The sequence below is a fragment of the Monodelphis domestica genome, chromosome 2 (assembly GCF_027887165.1).
Source record: "Monodelphis domestica isolate mMonDom1 chromosome 2, mMonDom1.pri, whole genome shotgun sequence".
In the NCBI taxonomy this organism is placed as follows: Eukaryota; Metazoa; Chordata; class Mammalia; order Didelphimorphia; family Didelphidae; genus Monodelphis; species Monodelphis domestica.
Window position 1 is genome coordinate 480,878,377 of NC_077228.1, and position 6,502 is coordinate 480,884,878.

Genomic DNA, 6,502 nt, shown 5'->3' on the forward strand with positions numbered 1-6,502 from the left:
CAAAGGAAAGTAATGAATGCTGGAGGGGATGTGGCAAAGTAGGGACATTAATTCATTGCTGGTGGAGTTGTGAACTGATCCAACCATTCTGGAGGGCAATTTGGAACCATGCCCAAAGGGCGACAAAAGAATATCTACCCTTTGATCCAGCCATAGCACTGCTGGGTCTGTACCCCAAAGAGATAATGGACAAAAAGACTTGTACAAAAATATTCATAGCTGCACTCTTTGTGGTGGCCAAAAACTGGAAAACGAGGGGTGCCCATCAATTGGGGAATGGCTGAGCAAATTGTGGTATATGTTGGTGATGGAATACTATTGTGCTAAAAGGAATAATAAAGTGGAGGAGTTCCATGGAGACTGGAACAACCTCCAGGAAGTGATGCAGAGCGAGAGGAGCAGAACCAGGAGAACATTGTACACAGAGACTAATACACTGTGGTATAATCTAACATAATGGACTTCTCCATTAGTGGCGGTGTAAAGTCCCTGAACAATTTGCAGGGATCTAGGAGAAAAAAACACTATTCATAAGCAAAGGATAAACTATGGGAGTGGAAACACCGAGGAAAAGCAACTGCCTGAATACAGAGGTTGAGGGGACATGACAGAGGAGAGACTCTAAATGAACACTCTAATGCAAATATTATCAACATAGCAATGGGTTCAAATCAAGAAAACATGTAATGCCCAGTGGATTTACGCGTCGGCTATGGGGGGTGGGGGGGGGGGAGGAAAAGAAAATGATCTATGTCTTTAATGAATAATGCTTGGAAATGATCAAATAAAATATTTAAAAAAAGAATTTTCATAGCTATGCTCTTTGTGGTGGCAAAAAATTGGAAAATGAAGGGTTGCCCTTTCAATTGGGGAACGGCTGAACAAATTGTGGTATCTGTTGGTGATGGAATACTATTGTGCTCAAAGGAATAATAAACTGGAGGAATTCCATGGGAACTGGAACAACCTCCAGGAATTGATGCAAAGTGAAAGGAGCAGAACCAGGAGAACATTGTAAACAGAGACTGATACACTGTGGTACAATCGAATGTAATGGACTTCTCCATTAGTGGCAATGCAGTGATCCTCAACAACTTGAAGGAATCTACGAGAAAAAAACACGATCCACATTCAGAGGAAATTTTGTGGGAATAGAAACACTGAAGAAAAACAACCGTTTGATCAGATGGGTCGAAGGGGATATGATTGGGGATGTAGACCCTAAATGAACATCCTAGTGCAAACATCAACAACATGGAAATGGGTTCTGATCAAGGACACATGTAATATCCAGAGTAATTAGGGGTCTGCTACAGGAAGGGTGGGGGTAGGGGAGGGAGTGATAGAATATGATTCTTGTAACCAAGGAATAATGTTCTAAATTGACTAAATAAAATTAGAAAAAAAGAAAAAAAATACACTCGATTTCACTTTTCTTTGTAAAGAATGAAATTTGCTGGCAATCTGCATTGTCTGAGATGAATGATAAAAGAACTATTATTTGAAATAAACAAAAGTATATTTTTTAAAAGTTTTTGCACCAACAAATAATAACTTAAGTTAGAAAAGAGACAAGTAAATAGCAGAAAAATCTTTGCAGCAAGTTTCTCTGATTAAGGTCTCATATCTAAGATATATAAAGAACTAATTGAAATTTACAAAACTAAGATCCCTTCTTCAATAGATGAATGGTTAAAGGATATAAATAAGCCATTTTACCAAGCAAGAAATCCAAGTTTTCAATAATCATATTGGGGCAATTAGGTCATACAGTGGATAGAGTGCCAAGCCTGGAGTCAGGAGGACAGAGGTTCAAATCTGATCTTAGATACTTCCTAGCTGTGTGACCCTGAGCAAGTCATTTAACCCCATTTGCCTAGCCCTTGCCCTTCTGTCTTAGAGTTGTTACTAAGAAAGTAAGAGCTAAAAATAAAACCATATTGATAAACGTTTTGAATGACTAATAATTAGAGAAATGCAAATTAAAGCAACTTTGAAAGTCCATCTCACATCGATTAAACTGGCAAAGATGACAAAAGAGAAAAACGACAAATATTAGAGGAGTTGTGAGAAAATAGGCACACTAGTACAAGTTCTGAATTGGTCTAGGAACTCTGGGAAGCAATTTGGAACAATGCCCCAAAAGTTATTAAATTGTTTCTGCTATTTAACTCAGTTATATCACTACTGTTCTATATTTCAAAGAGATAAAAGAAAGAAGAAAAAGAACTGTATGTACAATAATATTTATAGCAACCAACACTGTAAACTAAGTGGCTGTGAACCTATTTATTAGAGTATGAATAAGAAAATTATGACATGAATATAATAGAATATGTTTATGTCATAAGAATTTATGAAATGGGTAGTTTCAGAGGAAACACTCTGAACTAAGGTAGAGGAGAGCAGGGCTAGGACAATTTACACAATAACACCATCATTTTTTTTAAAACAACTTTGAAAAACAATCAATGCAAGGATAAATCAAATCAAGAAAACAGTAGATTAGATGTCACTCATCTGCTAAAAAGGTTGATGAATTTAAAATGCTGATATATACATTTTTGACATGGCCAGTGTGGGAATTTGTTTTGCAGAACTAAGAAGTTTATGATGAAGGATTTCTTTTTCTTTTTCCATTTTGCTCAATGAAGGGGAAAACTGGGAAAGCCAAATCATGCATGTAAAACAAATATTTTTTTAGAAAAAGAAACCTAGCATACAGATTAAATTGCTTTTTCCTGTGTTCAAGGACAGGCTAGATTCATCTGAGTAATTACACATCTAACCCAGAAGACTCTGCTTTCAAGGGGTTAGTGAAATCAACATATTATCTGCAAACAGGAACATCTAGAGAATTTTATCATCCATGGAAACCCTTTTACAAATAGTTTTCAAAAGAAGAATTGCAAACTATTAACAGCCAGATGAAAGAATGCTCCAAAATATTATTAATAAGAAAAATGCAAATCAAAACAACCCTGAGATTTGTCTCTGATATAGTAAATTCTCAAAGATGAAAAACAGGAATAATCAATATTGGAAGAGTTATGCAATATAGGCATACTGGTGAATTTGGAGTACTTCTTTGGGATTATTAAAAATGTGACTAAAATGTTCATATTATTTGATCAAGAGATTCCACCAATAGTCATACATCCCCAAAGAAGTCATTAACAATAAGAAAGTTCCAAAATACACCAAAATATTTATAGCATCACTTTTTGAAATAATAAATAACTCATATAAGTAGGAATTTGGAACATTCTTTATTTGGCTTTTAATTGTTTGCAATTCTTTTGAGAACTATTTGTTCATATTCTTTAACAACCTATTCGGGAATGGCTGCTGATTTTATACAAACTTTTAACAGTTTATCGAGACTTTGGGGGCATTCTGTATATTTCAGTTATCTGTCTCTATATTTTGGATACCAAACCCTTGTCTGAGAAATTTGATACAGATATTTCCCCCCATTTTGTCACTAATCATCTTAGCCTAGATACAGTGAGTCTGTGTAAAAGTTTTTAATTTTCATGTAATCAAAGTTTTCCATCTTATCTTTTAAAATTGCCCCTATTGCATTAGTTAATAATACATCCTCTACCTATCTCTGTGAAACAGATGTGGATTGTCTTTCTCCTAAAATTTTAATGGCATGATCTTTAATATTCAGGTCATCTATTCATTTACATTTAATGTTGAATATTGCATAGATATTGATTTAAGCCTACTTTTGTCAGATTGTTTTTCAGTTGTTAGGTGTTTTGTTTTGTTTTGTTTGTTTAACCCTTACCTTCCTTCCTGAAGTAAATACTGTGTATTGGCTCCAAGGCAGAAGAGTGGTAAGGGCTAGGCAATGGGGATCAAGTGACTTGCCCAGGGTCACACAGCTGGGAAGTGTCTGAGTTCAGATTTGAACCTAGGACCTCCCGTCTCTAGGTCTGGCTTTCAATCCACTGAGCCACCCAGCTGCCCCCTAGTTGTTAGTTTTAATCAAATGAGTTCTTTATTAAATATTTTTTTCAAAGTTATTGAATACTAGGTTACTTAGTTCTATTTTTTTTTAATGATTTCCCCTTGTCTAGTCTGTTCCATTGCTCTGCCTCTATGTTTTTTAAACCAATAACATGGTTTTGATAGCTGCTATTTATGTAGTTTAATATCTGGAAGTTCTATCTCTCCTTCATCTCTATCTTTTTATTATTTCTCTTTATGTTCTAGATCTTTTATTTCTTCCACTGAATCCATTTGGCGATTTGATTGATGATGTCTGTAGGTTAACTTTGGTAGTATCCTCATTTTTCTTGTGTTAGCATGCATGGCCCATGCCATGAATACTAAACATTCCACAACTCTTTAAAGTTGCTCTTTATTTAAGAAATACTTTGTAATTGAATCTATAGAAATATTTTGCATGCTTTGGTAGAATGATCCAAATATCTTATGCATCTTGTAGCTATTGTGAATGAGATTTTCCTTGGATTTTGTTATTATTATATAGAGATGCTGTTAATTCTTGTGAGTTTATTATGTAGTCTGCACAATAATGCTATTATATTTGCTAACTCCCTTGGATTTTTTCCAGCAAGCCATCGTAATATCAGCAAATAGAGGTAGTTTTATCTCCTTTTACCTATACTTTATGTCTTTAATTTATTTCTTTTTATCACTATTGCTAATATTTCTAGAACTATATAAAAGAGTAGCAGGGAGAACAGTCATACTAGCTTTACTCCTGTATTTTGGGGAAAGCTTCTAGTGTATCTCCATTGCATAATGATGGTTGATTTCAGTTTTAGATAGTTTTATATTTGAAAATGATTCCTCTAAAGTTAAATTTTGAAATTTTTAGTATAACTTATTTTGTGTACTTTCAAAGGCTTTCTTTTGTATCTATTGAGTCAATCATATGTTTTTGAATTTTTTATTTTAACATTAATAAATTGATTATTTTCCCAATGGTGAAAACAATCCTTGTATCTCTGATGTATATTAAGCTTGGTCATAGTGTATATAATTTCTTAAATGTATTGCTGTTGTCTGACAGGATTTTTAAAAAAATATTTTGAATCAATATCCGCTAATGATATTAATACTGGCTAAAGCTTATATAGCACTTTAAAATTTGCAAAGAATTTTTCAGATATCTTATTTTAGCCTCACAATCACCCTAGTCTGTAGATGATGTTACTACCCACATTTTGCAACTAAGAATACTGAGGTAGACAGGTTAAGTGACTTTCCAAGGGTAACATAGCTACTGTTAAAGGAATTTTCTTAATCTCAGGATTGTGTTATTCTGTAACCATAAGTATTTGTAATTGTATGCTACTAAGTTTCTGAGGATGGATTTGAATCCAGATCTTCTAAGCTCCAGATCTAATCTAGTTCTATGTCTTTTTTCTGAAAATTAAATTATTTGAGATCTCTATTTGATATCAGTTTGTGTATTAATTCATTTTGAAGATAATTCTTTATTGTTTGTGTGTTCTCAGTTTTGTTAGAGTCAACACACATTTATTATTAAGCACCTATGATGTGCTATACACTTGACAGACATACAAAGAGAGGAATAAGATAGTCTCTCCCTCCATGAAGCTCATAATCTAATGGGGGAATAATACATAAGAAGAAGCAGAAGATGGTTGGGCAAGGGGATAATTAAGCACAGGGGCAGGATGTCCTGAAGGGGAACGATTTTAGGAAGTGAGTTTCAAAGTAGATTTCATCTTGCAGAATGATGAGTTTCTAGAGATGATTTGAGTCCAAAAAAGTAGAAGGGTGGGAAATGATAAGGAGAATTCTCTGGGCACATATAACTGTACAAAATGAATCAGTGAGCTAGCAGTTATTCATCTCCTTTGTATCAGGCTCTGTGCTCAAGTATATAAGAAAAGGCTAAGATATAAGGAAAGGCAAAAGCTCATTTCTGTTCAGAGTTTAATGAGAGAGACAGCACACAACCAAATATATTCACAAGATAATTTGGGAGTAGTCTCAGAGGGAAAACACCAAGGTTAAGTGAGAAGAGACTTCTTGCAGGATATGGAACTTTGGGGAATAAGGGAAAGTTGGAGGAGAAAAGGCGGGAGAGAGTTTCAAATAAGGAGGTCAATAAGTGAACATTCAAGGGGTTGGGAGATGATAGTGTTATGTTTTAGAAATTGCAGGTAGTCTGGTGTCACTGGAGAGAAGTGAGATATAAGAAGACTGCAAAGGTAAGAAGGAGCTAAGTTATAAAGGGTTTTCAAAGACAAACAGGATTTGATATTTGGTCTTAGAGGTAGCAGGGAGCTAACAAAGTTTGTTGGCTATGGGGGTAATAAAGTCAGATCTTAATTTTAGAAAGATCACAAGAGCATAAAGGAGAGAAATCAGGAAGGTAGAAATGACAAGACTCTACAAATGACTGATCACTATTTTTATTATATTACATTCAATAAAGGACTTGTCAATATTCTCTCTCTAACTTTGACTCTCTCTTTCTATCTCTGTCTCT